Source organism: Carex rostrata, chromosome 33, assembly GCF_964058835.1.
Source record: "Carex rostrata chromosome 33, lpCarRost1.2, whole genome shotgun sequence".
In the NCBI taxonomy this organism is placed as follows: Eukaryota; Viridiplantae; Streptophyta; class Magnoliopsida; order Poales; family Cyperaceae; genus Carex; species Carex rostrata.
In genome coordinates this window covers 748,317-768,325 of record NC_135950.1, presented here as the reverse complement: position 1 = coordinate 768,325, position 20,009 = coordinate 748,317, and the positions used below count along the sequence as shown (strand labels likewise).

Genomic DNA, 20,009 nt, shown 5'->3' with positions numbered 1-20,009 from the left:
TGGACTTGAAGCTAATACAATTTGCAAGCACGATAATTAAAATACAGTTTAGTTGCAAGGAATGGTAAATATAATAATCAAATAACATGTGAGCAAATTATTATCCTTTACACGTACTGTTGATCACAAGTGATTACCAGTGTGCTGTTAGCAACGCAATTAAGCTTGGGTAAAAGATTATTTCAATAATTAGTTGATATTAGTGAATGATCTCGATTGCCATGAGATAGGGAAGCAGGGGGAGGTTATATACCTATGTGCTATTCCTATAACCTCAAGTAATTTCCCATTGTTTGACAAGGATTACCAAGGTTGATGAAAAGCAATAAAGAATACCAGTACTAGAAGTAACATGTTATAGAACTATTATGCTGAACATTGGGATAGGCATGAAGTAAAAGGATCCTGACTTGATTTTAGAAGGGAAATATATAATTGACGGTAGGAAAAAGTTAGCTATATATCCTTTTCAAAAAGTATGGGAAAATTGGAAAATTTTCACATGAAAGTAAGACCGGGAAACTTTGAAAGGGAAATTAGAAAAAAAAAACGAAAAAGGTTACCTCTATTGCAACAATTTTGAACAGTCATAGGCTTAAAGTTTAATCAAAGTCTCTTATCTTGTCTCTATTAATTAGAGCTGTTATGTCAAGACCCCATTAATTATTGCCAAAGAGGAAAGAAAAATTTACAAAAAAAAATGGAATTTTAATTGTACAACTATTTAAAAATGGAACTGTCCATAATTTACAAAAAGATTAAAAGGAATATTAACAGGATAAATTGATAAAACATACAAGCTACTGACCTTTACCATCTTCACGATAGAAAACCTCTTTCCAGTTTGCAAAGCAACCGGGCTGTGCCACAAAATCTCTTGAATAACTAGCTGATAGCAGAGAAAGCTGTCCGCTGTCATTTTTGAATGAGAAAGTATACTCAAAATATGGAAAATTATCAGGCCCCGACTTGTGCCTCAAACAATTCGGTGGAATTTTATCATCTTCACCAATCAACGAGTAGCTGAGGTTGTAGTCCTTTCCAAATATCTTGGGTGGTGATTGTATCTGATTAGGAGGGTCACATCTCACAAAAGAAAGGCTATTATTCAACAAATCATATATCCCTTGGTTCCAGTTATTGATAGGACTAGAAAAATTAAAATAAAGATTACCGCAGCCAGATTCTTCCAAAAAACTTCTAAGATCAGTATCTTGAACCGTAATGGTATTCTTGTCATATGAGATGCTTTTCAATGTTAATGACAAAGAACTCCATAAGAAAAATACTGGCTTATGACCATCACTACATCCGATCTTTAAATTACCCGGACGACACTTAGGAAAGTCTGGTGAGAGATAGAAAGGAGGCTTAATTTGAATAGAATGATCACATGGAAGTATAGGTAAACATGAGTTGGAGAAGCAGGGAAGGAAGAACATAAAAATAAGGGAAGCCAGTACTGAAGCAGCCATTAAAGATGGAACCAACTGAGATATTAATTAAGTTATAGCTATTTCTTAACTTTGGAGAAGACAAGGATACAGAGTACAGACATGCTATTCTTAAAAAAAAACACTGGGAGATATACATACAATGAATTCTAATGTCTTCCTCCAGTCACTTCATGTTGATACCACATCATTCAATGATTTCAAACGGCTAGAAAGCTACTGATTTAAGTGTGTATCAAGGTCAGTAAGCACACAAACAATAATAGAGAAATCAGCAAGCACAAGGCTGTCCACTGAAAATGACAATTTTTCTTCAATTCTTTTGTAAAATTTACAAATTATCTTAAAAATAGCATAAAATATCCATACAAGCACAAGTTCACAAAATAAAATACAAATTTATGTGTCACTTAACGACCGCTAGATTATCTTTGCAAATATTTGTTTTTTCTTTGTAAATGGTTTTTGAGATTGCTTTAGAATTATATATTAATTGTGGTTCTCAAGTACCCATAAGAGAAAAAAAATGTAAGCTATCATAAAATCTTGTACATGAAAATTAGCAACCATAGTATATTTCAATATACTTTTGTTAATTTCGATTCTCATGCATAATCTGATCAGGAAACTCTAATTACTTATCTCAATGGTCCTTAAATTTGCAGCACCAGATCTGTTTATGTTTTGCATAACAGAGTCAATCGTTCAGTCTTAATACCATATATATTTTCTGTCCAATACTCATTTACTTTGGCTATGTCTAGGCAGAAATAAACAAATGGGAATACAAACCGAATTGTTCTCATTAATTGTTATGCAAGAAAATATGTGATGTATTGGATTTAGAGGGGTATATTTAATTTATTTTTATCAATAATGTATTGGATTTGGAAGGACCTATTTGTGACCTGAATTTTCATCTTATTTGTTTCATCATTCCAATTGAGGTTGCAGATTGTTTACATATTTGTTTCTTTTATTAACTTGTGAATAATTATGACAGAATTATTGAAGCAAATAAGGAAGAGGGAACATGAGGGTAAAATAGGTATTTAGAGAGAAAAATTTCTCTCAGCTCTCAAAATCACAATTGATGCCCTCAATATAGCATATATCTCTTTTCATTATCCCTGTGACCTCATACATTGGTTATATACAGATATCTCTTTAAAAGTTTAAAGCCAACAATAAACACTACAAAGTATCTTTAATTAAATTTCAGAGGAAAATTAATGAGGGCAGTTCTTTAGATTTTTGCTTGTAGACTGGGCAGAAAGGAAAATGATATTAGATGAAGACATTACTATAATAATGAGTATTATTGAGGTTAATGTATAGTTGACTTAGTCAAAGTCTTCTATTGTCGTTATCTGAAAATGACAACCTCATTTATTTTCCAAGGATCAGTTCTTCTAATACAATCACTTACATCTAAGAGTCTGTCCTACCATGGTCCATGGGTTGACTTGTTGACTAGCTAGCTATAGAACCACCTACAACAACAAAACATGATCTAAATATATACGAATATATGGTCTTAAATACAAATCTAAACATATTTGAAACATAAAAGGATGCTTTTGAGAAACAGAGATCTACAGGTCGGATGAGTTTCTTGGCATTATGAGGCCACAAATTAATAGGGTAAGTGATTTCTTTATTTATATATGATGTTATACTGAACCTCTTAAACTAACAAATTATGAGGCAACAAAAGCTTTTCCTCTTCCTGATCATTTTTTATTTATTTATTTTGGGAGTCTTCAGATTATCCATGTACATATCCATCAGAAGTCTGAACTAAATATATATTCTGTGGCTTAATTTCTTACCTTTGTCTAATTGTTTAACTACACTGGTTGAATGATTTGGAGTTCAAATGTGGCCCTCCACAATATTTTGCTTACAAGGAAATAAGAATGAAAAGAGTAGAACCCAACAGAGGCTTTATATATCTGAAACCTACTTGGATTGATACCAATTAAACCAATAGGTCTCGAGCAAGTACCTGAGATGAATTAGTCTATCCTAACTATAGATTGATGTTGTTGTTAATTGTGTTTCTTTTTTTTTCCCACAAGCACCCAGCAAAATTCCATCAAGTCTTTAATCTATCAGCTTTTCTAGTGTGTTTAAAATTCAAAAACTTCCAAAAGTCAGATCTATCTAAAAGCTTACATAGCTCGTATGCTCCTATGATTAAATTATTCCATGGAAAAGTTTTGTATTCTGTAATTGGACTTACACTCCTGGTGTCTTTTTTAATGAAATCTAGGAGCTTGACTCCTAAATTTTAATAAAAAAAAAATTACAAGCATTCAATCTTAAAACTTAGAAGAAATAAACTATAGTTTTAAAAGTCTTGAGGGTCCTTTTTCCATCTTAATGAAAAAAGAACAAGGGATTTGAGTCTGGAAAGAAGAAGGCTTGCAGTATACTATACTGGGTAATGATTTTGCTAATTAATCCGGAAGGCTTGCTGTATACTGTATTGGGTAATGATTTTGCTAATCCAGAAAAAAAATCATCCAGATTTTATTCAGTACAATGCTTATTCTCTTTTTCTTTATTTCTTGCTTAAAAAACACAAACCTTCTCTATATGGGAGGTCATAGATTTGAAATCTAGATGGGAGAAATCCTTAATTGTATTACAAAGGTATTAAATAATTGGGTGATTTGAGTGGTTGACTTCCAACCTTTACTCAAAAAAAAAAAACCTATAAAATTTAAGAGGGAACCCCTCACAAATTATAAAGTGAAAACAATATATTCTACATGATTGATGGAAATTTTCCTGAATGATAGTTAACATCTTACTATTAGTACTAGAGAAGGGTTCAAATGCCTCTATTTTTTTTAGCTTCCATGCACATAAAAGATTATAACAATGTTGATTTTATTTTAGTTAGTATTAAGAGCTCGCAAATATATTATGTTCCATCAGAACAATTAATTTGTTTTGATTTTTCAACTTGTTATTTCATATAAAATCAAAATAAAAAGTGATAATTTTTAATGTGTGTGTAGAGAATATAATATAGATAACATCTAACTATTTTATTTACATATGAATTTAAAAAAAATTATTATTAGCAAATTAATAAATAGAAACACGATTGAGACAAAAAATGGAGGCATTTGTACCCTCATAATTATATTTTATTTGAATAACCTGATAAGAACCACAATGAAAAAAAAAGAACACAGAAATGTCGATTGACACACAGAGACCTGAGTAAGAATTTAATTAATTTTGAGATGAGAACATAATATATAACTCCTCAAACTAAACAGAATGAGAAATTTGTATGCACACCATACAATGCATAAGCTCCAAGGAATCGGGAAGGATTAATTGATTGTTTTCTATAAATAAAGTTTGACATTTTTCGATTAAAACAAACATGCTGCAGCATTCAACAAACAAAATCGATCTAAATAATATGTAAAAAACTGGAACTACTAGAACAGTCAATCAATACAATTTTCTTAGTTGCTCCTTTCTTTAATAAGAAATGTACAGAGACAAAAATAAAACGGCTAGCATTTTTTCTATCCAAAATTCCATATTTTCTGTTGTATCGACAATATGAGAAAATCAGTGCCACTATTTTGTAATTAACTGTATATACTATGTACACACCCTCCCTAATGTGGGCACATAGAATTAGCTGTAATCAAAGGAACAGGATACTGGTACGACCTTGTACACCAGTTACTAAAAAATTCGGTAAGGGATTCAAATATCCATTGTGTATTGATTTAATTTACTTGTACATGAGTGTATATATATAGAGAAGCAGAGAATATTCCAAATAGTCAATAACGTAATTTACTTGTACATTATCTAACCAGAGTTAAAATAAGCCTAATACGCCTCCTTAATAGCGTAATTACTCAAAACAGAGGAAGCAGAGAACATTCCAATTCCTAACAAACTGCTGCTAAGGCAGTTGGACTCAGCTGTCCATTATGATCAGTACTGGATACCTTCAGTGCATGCTTATCAGAGCACATACATATAGAGATTTTTTTTTTTTATTAATTTAAGAATTTTTTTATTCAATAAATCACGCAAACTGAAATTTATTTAAAGAAAAACTAATTCAAATTTATTCAATGCATATATAACATGTTAATTATTTTTGATTTATTAAAAAGTTCTCATATACCTTAGTATTTTTTAGATGTTATGTTTAAAAATTTAAAACTACATCTTTTTGAAGAGAGACGAGAACTCGTGCGGTTGTGCCAATGCCAGTTAATTACATGTTCTTAACTAAAACATGTTTTATTTGAAGTTACTAAAACATCAAAATTACCAGTTAGAGTAATTTTGAAAAAAAAAATACATCAATTAAAAAAAAAAAAAAAAGATCTATTGCAGTGCATTTATATTATGTTAATTGCATGCAAGGTAGATGTTTCTAAAATTGAGGATCCATTACTAGTACTCATTCCTGCATCAAAACTAACATATATTTTTTTAAAACTTTATCTAATATTTGCACAATGATTTTTTTACAACTACTTTAACATGATTAATGAAATTATTTACGAATTGTTAACAAAAAAAAAAAAATCTATGCACGAAGGACTTCTCTCTCTAGAAAAAGAAACAAAAAACTATGCACAAAAGACGACCAGTCTCCAAATTCATAGATGAATTAAAAAAAAAAAAAAATCATAAAGCAACATTTTATAATTACAGTTTAATTTCACCTTTAACGACCTAAGAAATTAATTAATATGCCATTATCATTTCATAGTAACTTGTAAAACTCTCGAATCTGATATTTAAGGCTATTCAAAATATCATTCTGGGGGTTGCAGTATTTTAATATATATTATGAAAAAGCTTGAATGTTATATTTTTTGAAAGAAAAGCTTGAATGTTATATATATTGATCGCTTATTAAAAGTTCCACTAAAAAAACAAAGAAATATCCTCCTTGCTCTCCAGTTACCTAATTAATGTAAAGTTTTCATCCCAGATTAACAAGATTAGAGATATCCAGTAACAAAGATATGATTTCACAAATTACGCATATTAAGATTAACATAAAAATCCGCATATTTAGGTTTTCATAATTTTTTATTGTATTGAAAGTACTCTAACATTTCTCTTGCTACATTGAACGCTAAATTTCTGAATTAAATCTTATCAGTCAGATCAAACAAATGGAGATAATTCAATATTTTATAATGCAGTGGAGACTCCCAATTAATTTATTAATTGAAAAAGAGACCAAATGCATGATTTGAGATTAACAGATACAAAATATTTAATTTGAATGTTTTTATCTTTTGAAAGATCATAAACAATTATTTAAACAATTATTCCGATATAAAAATAGAATAATATCCGTTCCATTTATATTCACTAAAATTTTATGCAAAATTGTTTTGATAAAGTAAATTGAGTGGAATAACGTAATAAAATCGGCAAAAAAAAAAATAAAGTACTGACCTCCCAAATGATAAAATGCGCTATTATTTTAACCAAATTTTCATACGAAACAAACAAGCTGCTCCAGAAAAGCGAATTTAATAATTTGGAAAAAAAATGTAATATTTCATAAAATCGTAAAAAAAAACTATTTTTGAAAACAAAAACCTTCTAAAACCCTCTAAAAACTTTCCAAAACTATCCAACTTGCTACCTTAATTATTGGATTAAATAAAATAAACTACGTAAAATTAATCATAGTAAAAAATATTCTTATTCAGCAGAGCAGAAACTCCCTAAACCCTAAAACCTTCACTAGCACCTCCACGGGCCATCTCACCTCCACATGCAATCTCAACCCCAGCAGCCATCTCAAATTTCATCTTTCCATTCTTGTAGCCAAAAGAGTGACCATGCGTAAAACTACATGAATAGATAGAAAGCATTGCTATTATATCTAGATTAAAAATAAAATCCAAATATTGTTTAAGCAATTTATATTATTCATTTGAAACATACTAATTTTGATTTGAAGAGTTAACATTTACCTACTCCAGCGATCTTCCTGGTATGTTACATGATTTACTTGTCACATTAATCGTGGGGTTTACTATAAAATTAAAGATTTTTTTGTCTCGAGTTTCTCATTAACTGCTTTTATGATTAACTTGTTAAATTGTTAAAATTGGTTTTCTCCAATATTTTATTTTATAAATTAGTTTAGTTAAATTGTTGAAAAACATACATTACTTTTAGTAACTTTCATTGTTTTTTGTTCGGACTTGATAACTAATATATTATGGAAGTATATATATAGTTGATGACAGTATATTAAAGATGAAAAAATTCTACAATTTTTTTACACATATGACATAACATGCTAAAGTTATGCAACTCATATTAATCTTATCAACATACGCACTTTTGACATGACCGAAAATTAATTTAACTATTTTATTTCGATTTTAACCGATACATGTATGACATGTGTCCTTGCGATCTCTTTTTAAATATTCCAAATCTCCTCTTTCTTTTTTATCGGGGCAAATTCTAATGTTTTAATACGTACAGATTTTTATTTACTCTCCTTCAGAATTTTAAAAGTTCTTAATAATTAATTTTAAGCATCTTCTCTTCATTGGGCGATATTACAAAGAGAGGAGCGAGCGAATTTATCTTTATGGAGTGGCAAAATTTTTTTTCAGAGAGGAGCAGATAAAAGTTGAGCCTGTATTTTTTAGCAAATTTTAACACGCATCCATCATTTAATTGTGACACGTTGGTAACTTGAATAAAACAAGCTAAGTCAGAAATAAAATTCACAAGTTTTTTTTTTTTTTGAGGAAAAATAGGGGTCTAGCCCATATTTGATTGATAATTGCGGTTACAAAAGTTTTGTAGTTGCAATTGAAAGATAAAAAAAAAAAAAAAAAAAAAAAAAAAAAACACAAGTTGCTCAAAACACTTGAGCTAAAACAAAAATTAAAAAGTACGGAAGTAAGGAAAAGTAAAATATAAGTAGAAAAATCGAGAGTATTAAAATTTTCTCTCTTAATTCACCGGTCAATCTTCTCGCGTTTGTGGGGCAGAGCCATGCAGTAGCTGGTCTACTTCATCTATCAATTCCGGTATTGTTTTGTCCGATTCTCTGAAAATTCGTGCGCATCTCTCCCTCCAGATGACAAACATTGTAACCAGTAAGGTTCCTCTCGCATTCTTGTTGTTGTTAATGTCGAGAGCGGCTTCAATTGGCTGTATTCTCATTTGCGGTGTAATGTCCATTCGTCTATACATCTCTACAGCAAATTTGCAGTGTCCCATCATGTGAGCCGCTGTTTCCGCATCGCACTTGCACATAACACACCTGTTTGTAATTGACCATCCTTTTTTCTTTAGGTTGTCAATGGTGAGCAGTCGGTTGTTCGCTAGTAGCCAGCCAAAGACTTTTATTCTTGGTGGTACCCGTAACTTCCATACGCGAAATGCATTGGTTGTAACATATGGATGGTTTTTTAGGGCTCGGTATGCACTTTTGACAGAGTAAATTCCATTTTCTGTCCATTTCCACTTGACATCATCTGGTTGCTGTCCCGGGTGTGTCAAAACTCTCCGTAGAAGCGTTGACATTGTTTGTATTTCCTGCTCTGCTGTTTCTGTGAGCACCTGCTGGAATAGTTGTGCAATCGGCTGCTGGGTTGCTTCTCTGAGGTTTGTGGAGACATCTATAGCATGTGTATACAATGCTGGCAATTCATCATTACTCCAAACCCCCAGTTATGGTTCCATAGGGATATTTGGTCTCCTCGTCCATAGATGTGTGTTACTCCAGCCTCCCAAAATTCCTGACTCTGTGTGTCCAAAAACAATGGTGTGACTGGTACCAGGTTGCCGGTGAGCCTTGCTCCTTGGAAGATAGGTTTCCACATCCTTTGTTCAGGTTTTTGCCAGTACCATGTCCATTTCATGAGTAAGGCCCTGTTGAAAGCGCTTATATCTATTATGCCTAGTCCTCCATATTCTTTAGGTTTACATACAAATTCCCAATTTGCTAAATTCATTTTGCTTCCGTTTTGATTGACTCCATGCCACAGGAATCTCCTTCTTGTTTTATCAATCTGCTTTATCACCCACTTAGGCAGTCTGATGACCGTCATGAAGTATGACGGTAGTGTTGAGAGGACCGCATTTAGCAGGACCAATCTACCAGCTATTGAGAGATGCTTAGCCGCCCATCCAGCAAGCCTCCCGTTGAGTCTGTGGATGAGTGGTAGGAATGCCGTTTTAGGTAGTTTTTTGTTTGACAGGGGTAGGCCCAGATACGTAAAAGGGAATTCACTTAGTCCACATCCTAAGATCGCAGGTAACTGATCTGCATTTTGTGGCTTTGGATCTGTAATGATTAATTCTGACTTCTGTTGGTTTGTCGCTAGGCCCGAGACTTTTTGAAAGACCGTCAGTGCTATCTTTAATGTCTGCAGTTGTTGGATCTCTGGTTTGATGAAGAAGAGTGCATCATCCGCGTATAATAGGCATGGTTTCATTCCGTTAAAGGGCAGTCTGATTGTGTCTGTTGCTACTAGTTTTGCGAAGTATCTTGCAAGGAAATCCATTGCTATGATGAATAGTAGCGGGGATAGCGGATCTCCTTGCCGGACTCCCCTTTTTAGCTCGATTTTCCTTCCCAAAAGTCCATTAATGATGATCTGTGATGTCCCTGGCAGCACTGCACTTTGGATCCATTTGATCCATAATTCTGGGAAACCAAGTTGTCGCATAGTTTGTATCATGAAATCCCAACTTAGTGTATCAAAAGCCTTTTTTATATCCGCCTTATAGAGCCCTATCGGTGCCTTTGCCAGCTTTGCTCGCACCAGTGTCTGTTGTGCGTAGACGAAGCTTTCTGTTATCTGTCTGTTCTTAAGGAAGCCAGTCTGTGCAGTATCGATGAGTTCATGCATACTATGTTGTAGTCTGTTTGCCAGAATTTTTGAGAATATTTTCTGCACTCCATGTACCAGGCTGATAGGCCTAAATTCGTCCGGACTGGTTGGGGCTTCCTTCTTTGGTATCAAGGTAATATATGATGTGTTTAACGGTGCAAGTGGTATTCCTTCGGTCATAACTGTGTTGAAGACTTCAGTTAGATCTGGTAGGAGCAGTTTGATGAATTTTTTGTAGAATTCACCCGTGTAGCCATCAGGCCCCGGGCTCTTACCGTTTGGTAATTTTTTTATTGTATTTTCTATCTCCGAAGCGTAGACTGGTTCAATCAGTTGATCGAGGTACAATTGTTCTGGGTATAGGTTACCCCATGCTAACCTCGGCGTCACTTGTGACTCGGCCCCCATTAAGGCCGCATAGAAATCAAAAAAAACTTTGGCTTTCATTCTGTGGTCTGCATACAACCTCCCCTGAAACTGAACTTGCGTGATATTATTTGCCCTCTTTCTGCTTGATGCGTAAGCATGAAAATATCTCGTTCCTCTGTCCCCATCCAGCTCCCAGTTTGCCTTGGCTCTCTGCCTCCAGATATCTTCCTGCATCACCGATAGGTCTGTGTATCTTTTTTTGAGGAGGCATGTGACTAGTTTCTCGAGATTGGTGGTAGATCTGTTTTCCTTGACCTGGTCGATCCATCCTAAATAGTCTCTGCACACTGATGTCTGCTTGGTAATGTTGCCCACTCTTGTGGCCGCCCATTCCTTTATTGCCTTCTGTAATTCTGTCAACTTGTCGTGGAGCTGTGATGGTGTTTTTGCTATACCTAGTTGAGGCCACTTCCGCTCCACCATCTCTATGAAATCTGGGTGTCTCATCCAGAAATTTTCAAATCTGAAAAATTTGGACTTTCTGAAATGCGTTTGGACTGTGTACTGTATCGGGCTGTGATCTGAGGATGTGTTCGGCAAGCGCTTCTGAGTGGAGTTCGGAAAGGATTGGTTCCATTCCGCTGAGATTAGAAATCTATCTAATCTGGCCATGTGCGGTAATTCTCTCTCGTTTGACCAGGTGAACCTCCCACCGTGCATAGTCATATTCAGGAGACCCAGTTCTGATATAAGGTTTGCAAAGCTAATCGTGTGCTGCCATTCACTCTGATTGTTTGTTCTGCACAAGTTTAAAATATAAACAATTTCAGTTGTCATGTACCAGTTAACTAAAAGACAACATGTCAGATTTTACCTTATAATTGATACTTGAACAAATCACTAATTAACATTTTGAAAAGGAAGTTACAAAACCGAAGCATAGGAGGCTCAAACGGTCATGTAGGATCCTAAATCTCGATGGAGGTCTCCAGTTGTGATCGAATCGGACGGTCAAGGTGAGGGGAACCAATCATATTGGAAATTGTGATCGAATTGGACGGTCAGTATTGCGTTGTCTGTTTATGTGGAGTGACTCATCTATAAATAATAACCCTTACCTCCAATATTTCGGTTCTCAGTCAAAAAACTTCTCCCAAATTTTAAATGGATAAGCAAGGTGAAAATGTTGCACCGCTTGACAACACTGTCGTCAAACAGTCGATCGACGCTAGTGGCGCTAAATCACCGATAATGAAGCCAGTTCAAGAGATCACACATAAACTGGAGACCAATTACAACTTCTCAGTTAAGCCATCTATCAACCTTGACGGTAAACCATTAAATAGAAATGTTGCCGGAAAAATTATAGCTTTCGATACCTAATGATTTACAAATATAATGAAAAACATTTAATCTGCTCTTATATATATATTACAAGAATGTAAAACAATAATTTTGTTTTTTATTTAGTGATTACCACGGCTATATCCCTTTATTCTCTGGGATTTCTTCACGGTTATGTTGTTGGCTACAAAATTGGCAAGCTGGGTGCTAAGCCGGAGAATCCTATTGGTGGAAAAGAGCCTGTGCCTAACAAGTCTCGAAAGAGGTCATTTCATCCTCCATATTAATTCCAAATTCGCTGGATAGCCGACAACTTCTTGGTGGAAGACTGATCTTTCTATTTATCAGATAGAGATTGAGGTGGTCCACTTTTTCTTGTTCCTCCTGTTTGTCTTTGTACCTAACATAATATCTATGTACGTATGAGCAAAACCACATAAATGAATAGAAACCACTTTAAACTTAGATTAAAAAAAAGAAGAAGATTCAATATTGTTTCAACACTTTATATTAATTTACCTGCTCCAACAGTCTTTTGATCTGTTATTGTTATTGATTGTTAGCTTTATTTTAAAATTAACTTGTTTAGTAAACTTATGATTAATTTATTAAATGGTTAAAATTGGTTTCCTCCAATATTTTATTTTAGAAATTAGTTTAGTTAAATTGTTGAAAAGCAAATTTAATTTTAGTAACTTCAATTTTTTTGGGCGGACTTATAACCAATATATAATGGAAGTATAGTTGATGACATTATATTAAAAATGAAAAAATCATACAATTTTTTTACACATGATATAACATGCTAAAGTTATGCAACTCATACTAATTTTATTAACCTACACACTTTTGGCATGGTCGAAAATTTATACTAATCCAAACCAAAAAATAAAATAAATAATACTCTAAATGTTGGATCTGGGTCATATTTAGGCTTAAATTATTTACCTACATTGTTATCTAGGCCGAAGCCGAGTTATGAATTGTTAGACTACAACCCTTTAATTAAGTATTGGAAATTAATGATCTTATATAGCTTATTTGCAGGGAAATACTGGAACATGTCATTCTAATTTCAACAATTTATTTGTTTCCATGTTCAAAATCTCAATAAAAAAATTAATGCACGAATTTTAATGAAGATCAACAGTTGGGATCGCAATTTATTGGGAATTTTTGTGTGGCCTTTTATTTTATTTTTTGAAAAAGAGATAACAGAGTCCTTTCATCAATATGAAACTTAAATTACATTTTAAATGTTTCATACAATGGGAGTTCACATATATATATTTTTAGGTGCATTCTGTAGAGGATGTCTGACACTTGTGATATGCCGTGGAGGCTCTTAACAGAGACGTTTAGATGATGCAAACTAAAATGATAAAATTGAAACTTTTGACATGACAACATATTCTTCATTCATTCCATTGAAACGTGATAAAAGGAGGAAACAAAAAAGCATGACAAAATTATGAAGACTTGTGTGACACAATCGCTTTATCTCGGGCTGCAGAAAGGAAATTTAATTCTATAAAAAAATGATTTTTTAAATATATAGATAAAAAAAAAAAAGATTATGCGTTTCAATTCCTCTACAGAGATATTTTTTCCCCAAAGTGGTTTTGAAGATAGGGTAAGAGTTCAAAAACTCGTATCTATAAATTGAATTTCATAATTCAAGTAATTTGGAGAGTTGATCTATATATCCTGCAGCATGCATGTTGCATCCGCCCCTGCCCACACGTGGCTGATATGCCATTTCAATATATATTCACTGTATTAATTCATCGTTTGAATTTAGATATAATCTATCTATTTGTTTTATACTAGCTAGCATGAATTTTGATAGAGCTCCGTGCATTACAGGTGTGGACCTCATTGACTCGGATTCTGATCGGACAGTCTGCATTACATGTTAATTGTTACAGGTTCCATATTATCAATATATATATAGGGGAGAAAAAAAAAGAACTTTCAAAGTAAGGGGGTAAAATAAAAGTATGTAGAGCAAGAATGTGTTTGCTGCAACAACTGCCCTTTTGAATCGCTAGTCCACCTGATTTTCTTGTGCCCATACGCGGTTCAGGTATGGTTTCACATTGCCTCAGCAATCCAGGGACCTATAATGAAGATTGCAGGGATCTTCAACAATGTGTGGATTCATTCTTGGGAAATGGTAAAAAGCCGGGGGCAAATGAGCAAAAAGGAATGGGGAACCCGTTTTATCTGTGCTATCTGGAATATCTGGAAAAATAGGAATAACATTGTCTTTCGACAAGAGGGGTTGGATGCGAAGGTGCTGGCACAAAGAATTCTACAAGAAACGAGACTATGGCTAGACAATGGATAATTTGCAACTGTTTAGGGTCCACATCGCAAAAGTGTAATGGCCTCTGTCAGAATGATGTTGTGGTTGTTTTTGTTGCTGTAATTTTCTAATTTGTAACTGAACTAGAATTAATCCAATGGCAGCTTCTGCCACTTTTCAAAAAAATAAAAATAAAAGTATGTAATTAATATCTGTAATTAAAAATGACTAAAATATAAGGATATTATTCAAAGTAAGGGAACGTTTATTAATAACAATTAAGGAGCAATTCTGTTCAGCTCTTTGCACCTTAATTTTACGGGGACCCATACAATTTTAGCAAACGAACTTATAAATAACAGGAGCTGCGATGGAACCTATCCAAAAACCATACTTCAAAAATAATGAAAGATCCCCTGCAATAAATATAAAGGAACTTAATTAGCAAACAAAAAAATAATATATAAGTAGCAGTAATTAAAGCAAAACATCTGAAGATATATAGTTAATTAAAGATCCGTACGCACTTATCTGTGATTCATCATAAATTACTGATATTGAATTTGTAATTTGTACTTGTCTTAGATTGCTAGGCCTTGCATTGCAGCTCCATCTTGCTCTGATATGCTCTCTAGCTGTTCTCGTAAATAGATGCCACATCTCATCTGATTTAACATCAAAATGGTATAATAAAGAAACGTGCATGGGAGGCAATTAAACTACATCACTAAGTAAGATAGGAAGTGCTAATTTGATCTAATTTGATATATATATATTTATATATATAACTAGCATTAACAGAACATATTTCCTCTCCCTCTTTACATTGTCTACACAGAAAACAATGATATATTTTTTTTTTGAAACACATAATTAAGCAACACCAAATCTCGATCATAGCAAATTGAATTCTAAAAGCAACAAAGGAAAAATAAAATAAAATAAATATTGGTGTTACCTCGCTATTCAAGCAAAAATTGTGACAAGTATTGTTAAAGGGTTGTTAATTAATTTCTAACTTATACAATTGCAGGATGAGATCCAGATCTCTATAATTAAGGGTGTCCATCAATAATTAATGTTATATAGCAATATCTTTCCGTATTTCATGTTCATACACTATGTAAATATAGACCAACTAATTTGGAACAATGTACAGTGCTGCATACTGTTTTTAAAACAGTTCCTTAAAACAAAATTCAAGTTCTATATTATTATTCAAGGGCGAATCAGTAATTTGTTACTTGTACGTACACAATCTAACTGGGAGAAGAATATAAAAATTTGGTCATGTTAAGAGGTTCTAGCTAATCGATTGTTTAAATTTTTAAAAATAGAAATAAGGATGTAAGATGCAATAATTAATTAAAACATGAAAGACATGAATGTGCATTTGAACCAGGCTCCATATCAAATATATTGATTTTAACACGTTTACCCTTTGAGTTGCTACGAGTCGAAAATGCAAAATATAAGGAGCAGAGAGTGTGAACGCTAGGTCCAGAAGTATTACTTATTTTAATTTTAAGCAATTCAAAAGGAAAAAAAAAAGGCACAAGATTAACAAATTTACATTTTTAAAATTAGTACAGTGCCATTAAATCTCAATTAATACACACACACACATATATATAGAGCGACTAGTGTGCATTCGTATGCATATGGCCCGATATGCATACGGTCCAAATTTGAAAGTTTAAAATCCAAAACGTTGATCCGAACCGTTCATCTTGTTCTCCATATTAATATGTGATTGGAGATCAAAGTTTACATTTTTCTGAATTTTTTTACTATTTATTAAGCCACTTTGAAAATTGTTGATCCAACGGTGTTGGATCAACAATTTTGTAAAATACTTAATAAATAGTAAACAAATTCAGAAAAATGTAAAATTTGGTCTTCAAGCACATATTAATATGGAGAACAAGATGAACGGTTTGGATCGATCGTTTGAATTTTGAAAAATCAAATTTGGACCGTATGTATTTTGGCCCATATACATTCGAATGCACATTAGTCACTCTCTCTCTCTCTATATATATATAAAATACAATCAGAAAATTAAGTTAATACAAAACCCATATTTTGTGCTCTAATCATATTTTAACATTAATTTAAAAAAAGTGTTTATTTAATTGCACCGGTAGCACAAACCAGTTCACGCATTAGGATGCAGAGTAGATGCAATCTGAACCACACATTTTAATCTTCAAAAAATTTGGTTGGAATCTAATTAATCATCAATTAAGGATAAGTGTTTGAAATTTTTGTACGTAAATGAAACAGAAATTCCCTTCTAAATTTATAAGAATTGCCACTTTGCCCCTCCAACTTTTCCCCATTAATCTATTCAGAAAATTGCGATTTTTGTCCCTCCAATCTCTACCCAACAAAGGCGACAAAGAAACGGGAAGATCGATATATATGTATATTATTGCTGGTCCAAAATAATTACGTACATTAATTCATAGGATCGATTATTTACCTCAGACCAAACAATTGATAAACAAATTAATAAGTTGAGATATAAAAATAACGCAAACCTGTAAATCCGTAAAATGAAGAAGATCTCCCACTCGAGACGAAGAGAAAGGATCGATGTGTCTGCCCTGACGGAGTTCGAATTTGAAAATTAGACGAAGAGACTGGAGCGGATGTGTCATTTGTGTGTATAACTCTAATTTTAAATTTTTTAATTACAAAGGATGTGTCTGTTAACAAGGGCGGTATGGGCTTTATTGTTCAGCAGGCCTGGCCTCTTTTTTGTAAGCTGCTGAAATTTATGTTCTGCCACTTGAAAGAACATCACCAATAATATTAATGGGGTAATTTAACAGAGCAGTTTAGGCTTCATGCAGATCATGGCCTCTTTAGTTATACAACTCCAAATGCATATTTAGAAGGCAGAGCTAGAAGAACTAGGACTGCACCGGCAACAACCAATTAATTAACTTAGGCTTCCCACAGCTATGGATAACATGGATGGAAAACGAGATCGGTCCTCCAATGCTCTTCTCATATAATATATAATAAACAGATAACTAGAGAAACAAATAGTGAACCCCTTATCACTGCTCCTGTTTATAATAGCAATAGATTTTTTTGGCAAGGTAGGTCATAGGTGCAACTGCAATCCGACTTCCGTTCAATGTATTTGGGACTACTGTTGTCTGGCAAAGTACCATGGAAGACATCCTTCTTACCACTAATTGATAAACTAAACTCCAAACTAGCACGGTGGGCGACGATGCACCTCTCGATCAGTGCTATCGTCATTGCCAACATACCTACTATATGCAAGTTTTTCGAATGTCGGAATGAGTGCTAACAGAAATAAACTTATAGACAAGATAAGACGACAATATTTGTGGCATGGAGTCGCAGCGCAATCGAGAAAATTTAACCTCATAAATTGGCAGCTGGTGTATATACCCCAAAGAGGCTAGGGGACTAGTTGTTATGGCACAACAAGAACTGCATAAACTGCAAGGCCAGTTATCACCAATCAGACTCACACATGTTACATTGGACTGAATAGTCATGAGAACTGAAGATATAAAAGACAGCATGCAATTTACTATAAAATCTGAATTCAAATAGTCTGTCTAGATCTCAATCTGCTGCATGCTCTTCTAAAAGAAGAGCATGATATAATCCTGCTTTTAGAGAGACACAGAGAAAATATAGAAGGAGAGATATATAGAGAGAAAATGAGAAAAAAAGAATTATGTTATTCTAAAAGAATAGCAGTAGATTTGGATGTCCTCTTCTCCTTCTCCTGTCTCTCCTTCTCCTGTCTCTCCTTTTTCTTTTGCTGTCTCTCCTTCGCCTTTTGTTTCTTTTCAGAGGCTTTATAACCAAGGTAGTATCCGTAGGTGATGCTTACGCTCGCAACAGCTCCTATATCAAAAATATGCATAAGCCATATATATTATTAAAAAAGCATATATTGCAACCTAAATAATCATAAATTAATAAGAACTTAATTGCCCGTTTGAACGAACCAAATTAATTATAGTCCAATGAACAAATTTGAACTAGAAATAGAAAGAAGGGAGGTATCGATCTCAAAGAGAAAAGTGGCAAAAATAAGAAAAGATGGAAGATCAGAAAGAGAAAGATAGAATACATACCTACAACGTACTTTACTGGTACCTCGATATTGTTAATCATCTTGATATTAAAAAGGCACCAAACGTGTCTGATGATTTAACATCAAAATTGTATAAGAAAGAAACCCAAGAACCAAATACATCATTATATGCATATATATCGAGTATGATATAATTAACATGGAAAGTACTAATGAACAACTTTTAATAAATTGGGTAATCATATTAAGTAGAATTCCGGATTATAATTAACACTAATAACAAAGAACAATAATTGATATTTAAATCAAAACTAAAAATGATATATGGAAATAAATTTAAGTCAAATTCGAGATTTCTGCTGATTAAACCAAAGGCTAATTCTCCACTTTTATTAGTTTTACAATCCAAATTAAACTTGTTAATTAAAGACATCGATCACACAAGCATGCATGGAATAATTTTCTTACAAATTTTTGGTTCTTCAGAAGTACTAATCTTGAATCTTCCTGAAGGACTGATCAGCTCAGATTTTTTGTTTCTTTCTTAAATAATGAAGCACAAAAACAGAAAGTAAAGGAAGGCAGTTCTACTATCCCTCTTTACATATATATATTATCTGTGCAGAAACCAATAATCATGTCTCAAACTCATATACGACACCAAATCCCATAGCAAATTGAAAACTAAAAGCAACACAAAAGAAGATAAATATTAGCCATACCTCGCTATTCAACCAAAAATTGTGAAATATATTGATTTTTTTTAAGAATGAAGGTTTTGATAATGAGATCGATCGAGATCTCTATAATAAGGGCGTCCATCAACAATGTTATATATTTAACAAAAACCTTTCCGTATATCATGTTCACGCTATATAAATATAGACCAACTAATTTGGAACAAAATTCAAGTTCTATTACTCGAAAGCAAATTGATAATTTTACTGTGCGAAGAATAAAATGAAACCTTATAGTAATAAATATGTAGTTGTTTAATATATATGGAGTACAGAGATATCATATTAAATATATATCAAAATTGTATAAGAAACAAACCCAAGAACCAAGAACCAAAATACCAAATACATCACTTTTATATAAATTGGATAAACAGATCGACACATATATAGTATGATATAATATAATTAACATGGAAAGTGCTAATGAACAACTTTTTATAAATTGGGTAAACATATCAAGTAGAATTCCGGATTATAATTAACATTAATAACAAAGCACAATAATTGATATTTAAATCAAAACTAAATGATACATGGAAATAAATTTAAGTCAAATTTTGAGATTTGATCTGCTGATTAAACCGAAGGCTAATTCTCCATTTAATAGTTTTACAATCCAAATTAAACTTGTAAATTAAAGACATCACACAAGCATGCATGGAATAATTTTCTTACAAATTTTTGGTTCTTCAGAAGTACTAATCTTGAATCTTCCTGAAGGACCTCAGCTCAGTTTTTTTTTTTCTTAAATAATAAGCACAAAAACAGAAAGTAAAGGAACTAAGGAAGACAGTTCTACTCGATCCCTCT

General features: G+C 32.9%; 1 long non-coding RNA gene across 1 annotated transcript; it reads right to left on the bottom strand.

Moving 5' to 3' along the window:
- Window positions 1–14,670: 14,670 nt before the first annotated feature.
- On the bottom strand, window positions 14,671–16,940 carry LOC144548427 (uncharacterized). Its single transcript, XR_013509354.1, has 3 exons — window positions 16,910–16,940; window positions 14,894–15,026; window positions 14,671–14,782 (listed from the first exon to the last, which is right to left on the bottom strand). It is a non-coding gene; the product is annotated as an uncharacterized LOC144548427 (long non-coding RNA).
- Between the last annotated feature and the right edge of the window lie 3,069 nt (window positions 16,941–20,009).